Source organism: Aptenodytes patagonicus, chromosome 10 (assembly GCF_965638725.1).
Source record: "Aptenodytes patagonicus chromosome 10, bAptPat1.pri.cur, whole genome shotgun sequence".
NCBI classification, from domain to species: domain Eukaryota; kingdom Metazoa; phylum Chordata; class Aves; order Sphenisciformes; family Spheniscidae; genus Aptenodytes; species Aptenodytes patagonicus.
The window spans coordinates 24616937-24629437 of NC_134958.1; the positions used below are offsets into that span (position 1 = coordinate 24616937).

Genomic DNA, 12501 nt, shown 5'->3' on the forward strand with positions numbered 1-12501 from the left:
GCCGCACAGCGCCCGCGCGCACGGCGCGGCGCGCGGGCGACAAGGCGTAAACCCCCCCCTCCCCCCGCGGCTCGCGCGGCGCCGCTGCCGGCCCCTCCCCGCGCGCGAGGCTCCCCCCGCCCGCCGCGCCGCTGGCGGGCCGCTCGCGCGGGCACCCGCCGGGCGCGCCGAGCCCGGGCGCCGCTCGCACCCTCGGGCTCGCCGCCGCAGAGCGCCCCGCCCCGCCCCGCCTCGCCCCGCCCCGCGAGCCCGGCGCCGTCACGGCTAAGGGCCGCCGCGCCGCCCCGCCCGCCCAGAGCCCCGGTAGCGCGCCGTGATCGTATAGTGGTTAGTACTCTGCGTTGTGGCCGCAGCAACCTCGGTTCGAATCCGAGTCACGGCATCGCCCCGGCGGTACCACGGCACACGGGCTCCTCGGCTTTTTGGGATTTTTCCCTCTCCGCCGACGTCATCAACCTTCCTTTTTTTTTTTTTTTCTTTTCTTTCTGCACGTCGCGCCGATATTTCACTTTTTTTTTTTTTTTCTTCCCCCCGGCTCCTGGCGGGGCGCGGTGCTGCGGGGCCGGGCGGCGCCCGCCCGGCCCGGGGACTCTGCAGGGCGGCGGGGGGGGTAAGGGACGGCGCAACGGGAAATAAATAAAATAAAATAATAAAATAAAATAATAAACCAAAACAAACCAAACCTAAACTAAGGTAGTGACGGCGCCGGAGAAGGGAGAAAAAAAGCCGGAGCCCGTGTGCCGTGGTACCGCCGGGGCGATGCCGTGACTCGGATTCGAACCGAGGTTGCTGCGGCCACAACGCAGAGTACTAACCACTATACGATCACGGCGCGCTACCGGGGCTCTGGGCGGGCGGGGCGGCGCGGCGGCCCTTAGCCGTGACGGCGCCGGGCTCGCGGGGCGGGGCGGGGCGGGGCCGGGAGGGTGGCGCTCCGCCCTCGCCGTGCGGTGTCTCCATGGCGACGCGGGGTGAGTGGCGGGTTTTTTCTCTCTCTCCCCCCCCCGCCCCGGGCTGTGTGCGCCTGCGCGGGGCTGGCCGCGGCCGGGCGGGGCCCCGCGGGGCTCGGCCTGGCCCGTGGCCCCGCCCTGCCCCCGGCCCCGGATCGGGACCCCCGCCCTGCCCCCCCGAACCCGGCCCCTGATCCCCACCTGGACCCTCGCCCGGGCCGTGACCCTGGTCCCCTCGACACCCCACACCCTGGCCTGAGCCTGACCCTGACCCTGACCCGCGACTCTCCCCCACCTCTAACCCTGTCTTACCTCCTTCCCCGACCCCAGCCCCGAATCTAACCCCGATTCTCAGCCTAACCCCCCCCCCCCCGCCCCTGGTTTTAACCCTCTCTAACCCCACTCCTAGCCCCATCCCTTCTTCTCTGGCCTTGGCCCAACTCCAGACTGTGATCCTCACCCTGTCCCTGCTTCCCGCTGCAGCCCGGACCCCCACCCAACTCTTACCCCGACCCTTCCCCTCATCCTGCCCCATATCCCAACCCTCACTGTGCCCCTGAACCCCGACCCCAACCCCTGCCCGGCTGCAGTCCCACCTCTCACCCCGTGGGTGTTTCTCAGGGAATAAAGTTTTCTCTTTACTGCAGCATTAACGGCTTGGCACACCGGGGTGGTGCCTGCGGACTCGGAGAGGAAGACGAGGGACTAGCGAAGAAATTGTCTTTGTGGCCCAAAACAGCGGCAGGTATCAGTCTGTGCTGCTGCTCCTGTTTCTTCCTGGTGAAACACACATTAATAGTTCATGACTGTTTGCCGTCACCGCTGTTGCTGATTTTTACAGTGCTCCAAGTATTAAAGGCTCTTTTATTTTCACAGATATGCAAAGAATTCAAAACACCTGGGATCAAAAGGATTTCTTTGTGTAAAATATTTTTAGAGCAATCATGGCACTTCAAGGCACTCGGATGGCCCAGATGACTCATACCTCTGTGCTGCGTCACGGGGAAGAGCTGGTCACAGAAACCTCTGCTCCTTGCGTGCGCAATGAGCTCACCACTTGGCATCGTATATACGCACCCCTACGTGTTTTGCCTGCATGTGAGGGGGTGCTGGAAGAGGCAGAGGTCTCCTGCAGCCGTGCTGCCCGTGCTGGGCAGGGGTATGTCCCTGCACCACGTCCGTCCTTGTATATCTGCTGCAGCTGGTGAATCCTAAATCTAAAAGAGTCATCCTGAGGCTTGGGACAAACCAGAGGAAGGCCCTGTGCACCTTGATTACTCCGTGAAGTAATTACTCCTGCCACCCTGACCTCCTCATCTTGCTCGTATCCAACCCAAAAGAGCTCAGAGTGGTGGAGGAAGACAGAACGGCCTTCTGTGTCCTCCCTTCGCCTATGCTCACCTCTTTCTTCCCTCAGCCTCTTCGCTGTTGACTTGCCCTGGACACTGGTGTGCATGCTGGTCCCTCAGTGATGGTGGGAACCTTTGCAATGGGAGATGCTCTCCACAACGTCAAACCTGGCTGACCAGGAGATGGTGGAGGAGGGGCTCTTTGGTGGTATCGCTGAATGACCTGGGTGTCCACGTGGCTTTTGGTACTGCCCTCCTGCCCCAGCGCTGCTCTTCTCCCTCCCTTGTCTGCCCTCCAGGGCTCCCAGTCTGTCCCTCCCAGCTGCAGGGACACTGCTCTTGCTCATCTGCGGCCAACCCTGTCACCATCTGTGTCCTCATGCTGGACCTAAAGTGGGTGCAGCGTCACTGGTAGGAGATACGTGTGTCTCCTCCCATGTCCAGGGAGTTTAACACCATCATCAGCCCCTTGGCTGCACCATGGAGAGAGATCTGACCACCCAGACATCTGCAGGACAGGGGGCTGTAGAGGTGGGGTCATCACAACCTCTGAATCTCAAGGCACAAGCTTGTGGAGGAGAGAGGCCCTTGTGCTGCCCTGTGCCCGGCCTCTTGTGCCTTCCTCCACACTGAGCTGGTGGTGACGCAGTTCCACTGAGCTGGGTTGTGTCACCGGTGAAAGGACAAGCCCAGCTCCATGCCGGCCTCCTCTCATGCACGGCCCTGGGCAATTGCTGCGTTGGGTCAGCGCAGCTGTTGTGGGGAAGAAGCACCCAAGGGAGAAGGTGGGGCGGCGTGGAGATGTGGAGCACCTCTGGCAGGACATGCTGCCCATGGCCAGCGGTGACGGAGAACCTACAGCGACGCGCGCAGCGACCAGGGGATTCCTCCTCGGCAACTTGCACGGGCAGGCAGAGCAGAACCCCCGAGGTTGGTGTCCACCGTGGTCTTGATCCCAGTTCTTGGCCTGGCGTGGTGCAGGGCTCCTGTTTGCGTGGGTGCGTGCCGGGTGCTGCTCACATGGCGTGCATGGCGCAGGCTCCTCTGTGGGCAGGGAGAAGGTGGCGGGGCTCGTGCTTTGGATGCTCAGCAGACGTTTCTGGAAGGGGGAAGCTGGCAGAATAACAATGATCTCAGCTGCTGGAACAGGCGTGACTGAGATAAATGCTGCAGCGATAAGGAGGAGTCCGCCAAACATGGAAGTGAGCAGGGAGGTGGCGAGTGGACGTGGAGATAAGCGGCAGGGGCCTGGCGGGTGCGGAAGAGGAGGCATGAAGCTGCTGCCACACATCACTGGCAGCGGTGGCCCTGTCCCAGCACAGCTCCCTACCCACGGGCTGCCTTCCCCAACAGGATTCAGATACAACTGCTCCTAATGAAATCATGCCAGGTTGTCAGGGCCCCAACAGCCCTTTGCTGCGTGGTTTTGTCCACAGGATGCTGCTGGTCTGGCCCGGATGGTTCGGACCCGCCAGGACGTGTTCACGCAGCGTGGAGGAAAAGGGATGAGCTTGTGGGGGCATTGGGGGACCTGATCCCTTTGGGCTCTGCTCAACACCTGGGCAGGACAGCTGCTCCAGGCAGGCTTCTCTGCTCTTCCCACCCTGCTCTGTCCCTCGGTGGCTTTTCTCCAAGCCTTCTGATGCCTGTGGGTTGTGTTCAACGGGATTTTAAAGGTGCCTGCAACGTCGAAATGCAGCCAGGCAGAGAGTGCTGCTGGGCCCAGACGTTGCCACTTCATGGCACAAACATAAATCTTCTGTCTGGCACAGGGACAAGAGCAATTCATCACTGCACGGCTGTCTCGGCTGCTCTGCCCCTTGAGCGGCCCCTCCAGCTGTTCCCTCGCTGGGGCAGCCCCTGGCCTCCTTTCCCCATCTCAAGGAGGCTGATGGGAGGCAGAGCGATCCCCACTGCCTCCTCTTTTGGTCTCAGATCCCTAAAAGAGCCCCAGGAGCAGTGCTGGTGCCCAGGGAGGCAGGACGGATGCCAGTGCTGCAAGGAGGCACTCCGTGTTTTACCGGTGATAGAAAACCGTGCACTGACACAGGCCAGCACTGTCATCTCTGGGTATTCAGAGGCCATAAATTCAGCTTGCAGTTTCCTCTGCTGCTGAAAGCCCACCTTCCTTCCTAAGGAAATCAGAGCGACTCCACTGAGTTATACCATCTAGCCCAGTATCCCGTATTCCCATACCCACAGGCACTGCCAGGCCAGTGCAGGATGCTGGAGCAAGGGCAGGCCAGGGAAGGGTCCTGGGGCTGGGATAATTTTGGAGGTTAAGGTTTAGGTGGGATTTAGGGGCGAAGGACAGCACATCTGAGCTAGGAGACAGTTGCAAGCAACCTGACACGGCTCTGTCCCCACCATCCACCTCCCCGTTCTCTTCTAGCTCATGAGACATGTGCGCCAAGGACTCAAGGAGAAGGACTCAAGCAATTCTATGATTCTATGACTCAAGCAATTCTTGACATGAATATTCAGCTGTGATGCTCGAGAGGCTTTATGGGCCCACAACAGTGCATGAGATGGTCCTGGTTCTTCTAAAGCCCAAACTTCAAAGGGCATTTTCCAGCCTGCCAGCACTATGCAGGGGGGGCAAACAGGCTACAACAGACTGATTTTCTGCTTTGTTATGTTTTGGGATCCCCTTGCCTGGCTCCAGCATCCAGAGAGCAAGGAAAATGGTCCCCAAAATGTATGGAGCAGAGATTCACCGAAGCTGTCCTGTCTGACCTCCAGGGAGCACAAAGCCTGGAGCAGCCTCTTGAGCCCTTTCCTTGTGGGTCCAGCATCCAGCTGGAGCTGGGATGTGATAAAAGCATCCCAGGGGAGAGTCTGCCACCCCGCAGCCCTATATAAATGCTGCCACATGTTCGTGTGTGCCCTGCCTCGTTCCAGCTGCCAGCCCGAGCTCTCGCTCTGCCTTTGTCTGCGCCACGAGCGGGAGCCTCCTCCCGCAGCAGGGATTTATAGCCTGCACACAGCCACCTCTTAACCCCTCTTTGTGATGCTGAGCGGGCGGAAAACAGGCAGCCACGTGCTGCCAGGCAGTCTGCCCGGCCCTCGCCTCTCCAGGTCTTGCACCCCCCTCTGAATTCAACTTCATTTTCTGCCTCCCAGCCCTTTCAGAGACACAGGGATGGGTTGGTGGCAAAGCACTTGTTCCCCTCTGTGTGTGGGGAATGGCCTCTGTTTTGCTCTTGTCCGCCATGCCCGTCTTCCTGATGGTTGATGACAGCCCTATTAAGAGATATAAGTGGGATGCCAGGGATGGTTCACAGCCCCTAGGCAATGTAAAGCCAGTGGGAGTCTGTCTGGAGAAGGACTCAGCTGTGTGAGCATGGCCATTGCAGCTGGATTAATCAAACCCACCATTAACACTTTCCTGGGGCACACAGGTCCCCGCCAGCCCCAGAGCACAGGCCTCCAACCGGCACGTCGCTCTGATTGAGCTGCAAATGCTCCAGCTCCTTAGTTTGTTCTGCCTCAGATCGATGAGCGCAGGCGGCTCCAATCAATTCCACTTTACCGCTTGCTATCGAGTTCAGATCCACGCTCTCCCAGCTGGTCCCGCTTCCTTTGTTCGTTCAGAGGAGGAATTCAGGCATCTTATCCCACCTGGAAACCTCTGTGCCCTTGCAGGTCAAGCCCCCTCTTAGGGGCAAATAATACCCGGTGGATGCAGATGTTCCTCCCTGCCCTCCCCACTGGAGGGCCAGCAATGAAGGGGTTGAATTTGTGCTACGGCTGGAGCCCTGAAAGCATCAACCTGGCTGGGCAGAGTCTGAAAGCGGCTGGCTGGCTGAGGCCATGAGATTTGCATGATCTAATACAGCTGTTGCCACCAAGCCGGCATCTGTCATGAGGTTTCCCTGCCACGAGCCTGGTTTTGCTGGGGAAATACCGAAGGCAGCTGCAGAGAGCTCTTGTGGCTTGGCTCCCCTGTCCCCACGGGCACGGAGTGCGGCTTCAGCTCTCCGGGACTTGAGCCCACGCGAAATGATTTTACGGAAAAAAAAAAATAACACCAAAGAGTTTACACAGTGGCTGTTTGGAAATTCCCCTCAAACCCATACCTGGCCTTTGTCGGTGAAAGAGGCGTTTCCCACACTCTGTGTCAGTCCTGAAGTCGTTTTTTTCTCCTATCAGTCACCCAGCTCTCTTGCTGGCCCGTTTCCAGGGTGCTGCACCTGGATTTGTGGAAATGAAGTTCCCCACAGCTCTCCACACCTCGTCAAGTGTTAATGAAATAACGGATCACACCACAGACCAGTTATGACGCCCAGGGTTGTGGATGTGCAGAGGGCTGTCAGCGCTGAGAGCAGAGGCAGAAAAGGTGCTTTGTGCGGCTGAGGCAACGACCGATGTATCTGGCTCTGAGCTGGCAGATGTCTGTCAGTGAGTTGTCGTCTCTTCTTTTGGTCAATTAGCATGGTTTCAATTATATTATCAACTGCGTAATGATTTCTTTTGACAGAAAGGTTGGGAAGCTGCAAAAAGTGTCTGCAAGAATTTGCTTCATTTGGTAAACACACATGCTTTGGGCATATCCTGCACGTCTGGCAGACAGCATCCGAGTGCCCTGAACACGCTTGCAAAGCCCGGGTCTGCATCACGTATGTGAGTGTTGATGCAGACATGTCCTAGTTTGTGATGCTTGGGAGGAGCAACGTGTGACATCATATAAGGGATTTGGTGTGGGCCCGTGTTCTCCATGTTCCTCCTTGCTTTCCCGCAACATGTGGCTTGTCTTTGGCCCTTGCCACCCCTGTGCAACTCATTGCGGCAGGCTGGGGTAAGAGGGGGCTGCAGAGCATCCCTTCCATGCCAGCCTGCTCCCTGCCCTGGCAGCGAGCTGGGGTGGGTGGGCATGCCTGCTGCGTGCCATTTCCTTCCAGCTTGATGGGAGCTGGGATATCTGGAAGGGACGAACGAAGCTTGCAGGCTCCTAAGTGCTATGGAGCAACTGGTGGGGGATGTGCTTTGTGTGCAGAAGAGGGGCTGCTGGAAAAGGGACGCTTCCAGCCTGGGAATGGCTTGCCAAATGAGGGCATGCTGCCTGCATGATACATCTGGGAGCAGTATCCCTGCACACGGGCAGCTGCTGCGGCGAGAGCAGCCCATCTCACCCACTGCCCAGTTTTTGATGGTCTCCTGGTGCAAATGTGTAGCAACATTTCCCCTGGATGCGATCCCTGCCTCTAAACATTTGCAAGGCTCCTTGTGCCAGTCTTTGTATTTACCAGTGCTTGATGGATTTCTTGCTACGGATTTGTCCGGTCATGTTCCTAAACCACGTAGCATCTGCAGCGGCCCGTGGCAGGGAGGGCTGCTGTGCGCTGAGTCACCTCCTCATGTTTATCCCTGATCTACCGGTCTCTCCCCACCCTCCCCCAGCCACGCAGATTTCAGCCCTGTGACCCCAGTTGTCTCTCTTCCATGCCAAAGAGCCCCGGCTCATCATACATCCCATGTGCAGAAACCTTTGATCATCCTGTCGCCCTTCTCTGCGCATTTTCCGGTTCCGCTGTATCCTTGGGATGGGGGGACCAGGACCACACACAGGCCGGGACTGACCAGGGAATAGTGGCACCTCTGATGTCGTCTCTACCTTTTCCGAACCCTTCCTATCAGTTTTGATGGAGAGGTTTTGCAGTTTTGACCTCTGCTGAGTGCTGAGGGGATGGTTTCACGGACTGCCAGAGCTCCCGGTCTCGGAGCCCATCACTTTAGACATGAGGCAGGGCTTGGTTTCCCCATGTGTGTCACTTCCCTGACACTGGCTTTCATCTCATTTTATTGCCAAGTTGCTCAGCCTCTGAAAGTCCTCCTGCCATTCTTAGCATTCATCCCCAGTATCCAGGATAATTCAATACTATTAGCAGATTTTGTTACTTTCTACTGACCTCATCTCATCAAAGGATCTGCTTGTGGAAATGCAGGTGACCTCTCTCAGCTGGATCACCCTTCGGTGCCTGCTGGCTCCTTCCAAGAAAGCCACTAGCTTTGGAAAAAAGAAATTAACTTTAAGAGAGCTGTGTCAACTTTTTCCCAATATGTCGTATTTATCCATCTGTCCCCTAATGATGCCAGTTTCCTACTCCTTTTGCCAATTTTTGTTCATTTGTAGAGAACAGATGTGTCATTTATCAGTCTGTGGCTCTTTGGCCGCCTCTTGGGAAGAATTTTTGGTGTCACAGTTGCCACCTTGCAGTCCTCTTGTCCCCTGCTGTACCCAGACCTCGGTGGAGGATGGGATGTCACCCAGCAGACATGACATTCTCCCAGCCCCTGCTGCGCTGCGCAACAGGGCTTGTGTAGGGTGCTCCTGAGAAGGGAAGGGGCTGGAGTCACCACAGACATTTCTAAGCTCCCAGGGATGGCTTTTATTCAAAGCTGCGGAAGAAGCACCTGGAGATTCAAGAGACTGCATGCTTCCCTGCAAGCCAGGGGAGATGCTGGTGTCAGGGGCAGCAGCCGACCCAGCGCCTAACTCAAGCGACACGTTGGCAAGTGTCAAATACTAAATTCAGCCTCCACATCACCAGTGGGTGAATCATCTTCCAGCACCTCTTCAAGAGCGTGCAGGAGCAGAGATCTTCTCCTCTGAGTCACCAAAAGCTGCTGCCAGGGGGACGCTGGGCTGTGTCCACACCACCCAGGGTTAAACTGGAAGGGAAGGTTTACCAGGGCCTGAGCCCTCCTAGACCCAGGGAAGGTCCCATGTCCTGTTCTTGGCCCGGGCTGCCCAACAGGGCTCCTGTCCCCAGCTGTGGGTGAGCACAAGGAGCGCTCAGGGCAGCTGAAGCAGCTCCTCACACCCAGGAGGACGGGTGAGGGCTGAGGACGCACACAGCTCTCTGCAGGGCTGGCAGGAGCCCGGAAGATGTTGCCTGGCTTTCTCTTCCTGGTGCGTGCTCCGACCTGCCTGGGAAGTGTTTACCCAGGCAAGCAGCTATTGCTGCCTTCGGTGAGAGGAAGGGCCATGCTGAGAGCACCAGCTCAGAGACGACGGAGAAGAGCTTCTGGACCCTGCAGAGATGGAGAAGAGGGTGGGAGCAGAACTCCCGGTGCAGAGGTCCAGCCCTGGGTCCTTGCAGGCCGCTGGAGAAGGCCTCCTGTCTCCCCTGTTCCCGTGGTCCGTAAGAGTGAGCCAAAAATCACTTCTGTGCAGCCACGGGTTGTTCTCCTCCCGACTGAGGACTGTGTGCACAGCGGCTCTACCGCCGTCCTTCCCTCCTTCCTGGGGGCTCTGTGGGCCGCGGGCAGTGCGAGCAGCAGGCAGCCCCCGGGGCTGCACATCCCGCCGGGGGGGGTTCCCACTGTCGCCGCCTGAGAGAGCAGCCGAAATGTGGAGTCTGGCACGCAAGTGGCGCAGCGTGTGCTCCCTGATCCTCTCCCGTCTGCCAGTCCCGCCCCACGTCCCCCGCCAGTCCCTACATGAGCGATGCTACGTGACAGCCATCTGTCACGGCGATCCGCCAGGCCGCGGGGCCTTGCAGGCAGAGTGGCATCGCGGCCACAGTTGTGGCATCGGGGCCAGTCTCTATGGTGCAGGCATCAAACCCGGGTCCCAATGTGCATCAGATAGGAGGGATGTAAACAGTTGGGGACTGGAGCAACACCAGCTGCAGCGTGAGACACAGATGGAGCTTGGCTTTGGCGGTGCGAACGCAGAAATCTGTCGCTGCTTCTTCAAACCTGAAACGAACTGCTGTGAATGGAGGGATGTCACTAGTGTCTCATCACGACTGCAGAAAAAATATGAGCAGCCCATGCCTGTGCTGAGCCACGCGGGGTGTAAGGGGCTCATTTGGTCTCCTTCTGGACTCCCCTTCAAAGATGCCCAAGCACAAAAAAGTATCCCAAGGGGGGCTCCCACCCCAGCTATGTTCTCCTCACCCTGCTGCCCCATGTTGCTGTCTGGGTGGTTTGGCCCAGGGGAAGCCAATATCATGCTCAAATCCGAGGGCTCAGGTGGGTCCAGGGATCTTCTTCCTGATGCCCCTCCAGGCTCTGCTGAAGCCTCAGGTGAGAACAGGATGCCCCACGGGGCACAGATCAGAGAACGGGGCTACGTTGGGCCAGGTGCCCACCTGCCAAAAGGCCACAGAGGAATTTGGGAGAGAAACAGGCCCAGCAAATGGTCAGGAGGTGCTAGGGTCCAAGGTGGGCTCAGACCACAGACCCTCTTCGATCCCCAGCATGGCCCTGGTGCAGCTGCCTCACCAAGGAGAGAGCGATGGGAAGGATGCGACAGGACGGGATGGGAAGGAAGGACCCCTGCAATTCCTTTGGTATGTTAGTATTTAAAAAACAACAACCCACCACCAGAAGCTAGATCCCTCCTCGGTCACCTCTCAGGAGACGCTGAGCATGTGTTTTCCAGGCCTGAGGACTTAACAAGAGCCATCTCCAACAGACGTTGCCGAACATCCCCCTTGGTTACTGACAGAGGGTGGAAGTACTCTCAATCTCATGTGCCATCAGCCCTGCATCCTGCTTCCTTCCAAATGCTGGACAGACAGATTTATTGAGAACCTGTCTTTTCTGCATTTTAATAACAATCTCATCATCCCCATCTGCCGGAATTGAGGTCTGCTGCTAGACTTCAAACACTGCCTTGTATTCACTCTATTCCTGGCAGATGCTTTTTCTCCTCCTGATGCCTTTTGTGTCTTGCATTCCCTACGCTCCGAAATTTCCAGTCTTGGTTTCTGGGTGCCATGGCTGTCTTCTGCCTAGGGAGGAAGCTCCCTTGATGTCCAGTTGGACCTGGGGGATCTGGCTGGGTTTCTTGGGCAGGAGCGTGCAGTGTGCGCGTACTCAATAAATCAGCAAATCTGTGACTCGGTGGGCTCACTGGGCACGTGTTCGGCATGTGCCGTGCCACGCTGGCACAGGACACTCAGCTCCTCAGCAACCCCACCCAGCTCTCCTCCTGTGCAGGGGCTGGAAGGAAGGGGGGTCACCATGAGAAGCTTCTCTCTCCGGGCACCCTCTCTTCCCTGCAGCAGTCACCCCGACAGCCACATCCCAACATCTGATCCCATAGTGGGGCAGCTGCCCGGCTCACAGTGTGAGGACGGGCAGGACCACACCGTGGCATCTCTCCCCCTCACTGCATGCCTCTGCCTGGCTCCATCTCTGCAGTGGTCCCACTTTCGGAACATCCTGCCTCTGGCCCCCTTCACTTTTAGGCAGGGTTGACCATGGCCTTCGGGGATTCAGCCTGCGAGCAGGGCTGGGAGCGGGTTTGGGGGAATGGTGTGGGCTTAGGAAGGGGTGTGGAGGATTCAGGGGTGTAGGTCTGGAGACAGGGTGGTGGCTGCTGGGGGTTAGGAGGGCACGGTGAAACAGTCGGTCCTGGATGGTGGGTGAGCAGGGGTGGTGGTGGCTGGTGATGGGTGTGTGTGCAGGGTTAACAGTCAGAACGTGTAAGCGTGCTCTTCTCCACTGCGACGGCCTCAGCCTCTGCTGCCACGTTCCGACACACCGCGCTCAACACTGCTTCCCTGCTCTGCACGCTTGTCACCGCTGGCCCCTTACCGGCAAATCCAGCCCTGCCCGCGCTGTACTCAAGGGCACGTCCTCCAGCCCGTGTCCTGGCCCCACGTGTCCTGGGGCTCTGCACGCCTACCCGAAGTCCCTGCACACCTAGCCTCGGCTCAGCCTTCTTCCTGAGCACCTTCCCTTGGCTTGTCCCTGCTCACCCCGGTCCTGCAGTGTTTCTTGTGGGGGTCCATGGTGCCAGCCCGGTGTTTCGGTGACTCTCCCTGGAGCGATCTGCCCCGCAGGTCCTGCATGGGGCTGGTTCCATGAACACCTCCTAGGCAGTGGATTTGCCACCGACGGACCCCTTATTGCTCCTATCTCGTTAGCAGCCTCCCCGGCGGCCCTTCTCTGGTGCCAACGCAGGCACCGTTCCTCCGCTCCCAGAGCCGGGCGATGCTCCGGGAGAGCGGGCAGCGGCGGCAGCTGCCAGGGCCGGATCAGGCCGCGCTCTCCAGGCTCCGCAGCAAGAGGGACGGGGCGGCGGGCACCCCTGGGGGGCCGATTGTCCCCCGGGGACGGGGCGGGACGCGGGGCCGCTGGGAGGGAGCCGAGAGCCAGCGGCTGCCTGGAGCGCGGGGGGGCGGCCCGGAGCGCCGGGGAAGGCCGTGCCGGGCGCGGCGGAAGGCGGGCCGGGCGGCGGGGGA

At 58.8% G+C, this 12501-nt stretch overlaps 2 non-coding genes across 2 annotated transcripts; one reads left to right on the plus strand and one right to left on the minus strand.

Annotated features, from left to right (window-relative positions):
• The first annotated feature begins 310 nt into the window (after nt 1-310).
• TRNAH-GUG (transfer RNA histidin (anticodon GUG)) lies at nt 311-382 on the plus strand. The gene has a single exon. It is a non-coding gene; the product is annotated as a tRNA-His (tRNA).
• Nucleotides 383-760: 378 nt separating this feature from the next.
• Nucleotides 761-832, minus strand: TRNAH-GUG (transfer RNA histidin (anticodon GUG)). The gene has a single exon. It is a non-coding gene; the product is annotated as a tRNA-His (tRNA).
• Between the last annotated feature and the right edge of the window lie 11669 nt (nt 833-12501).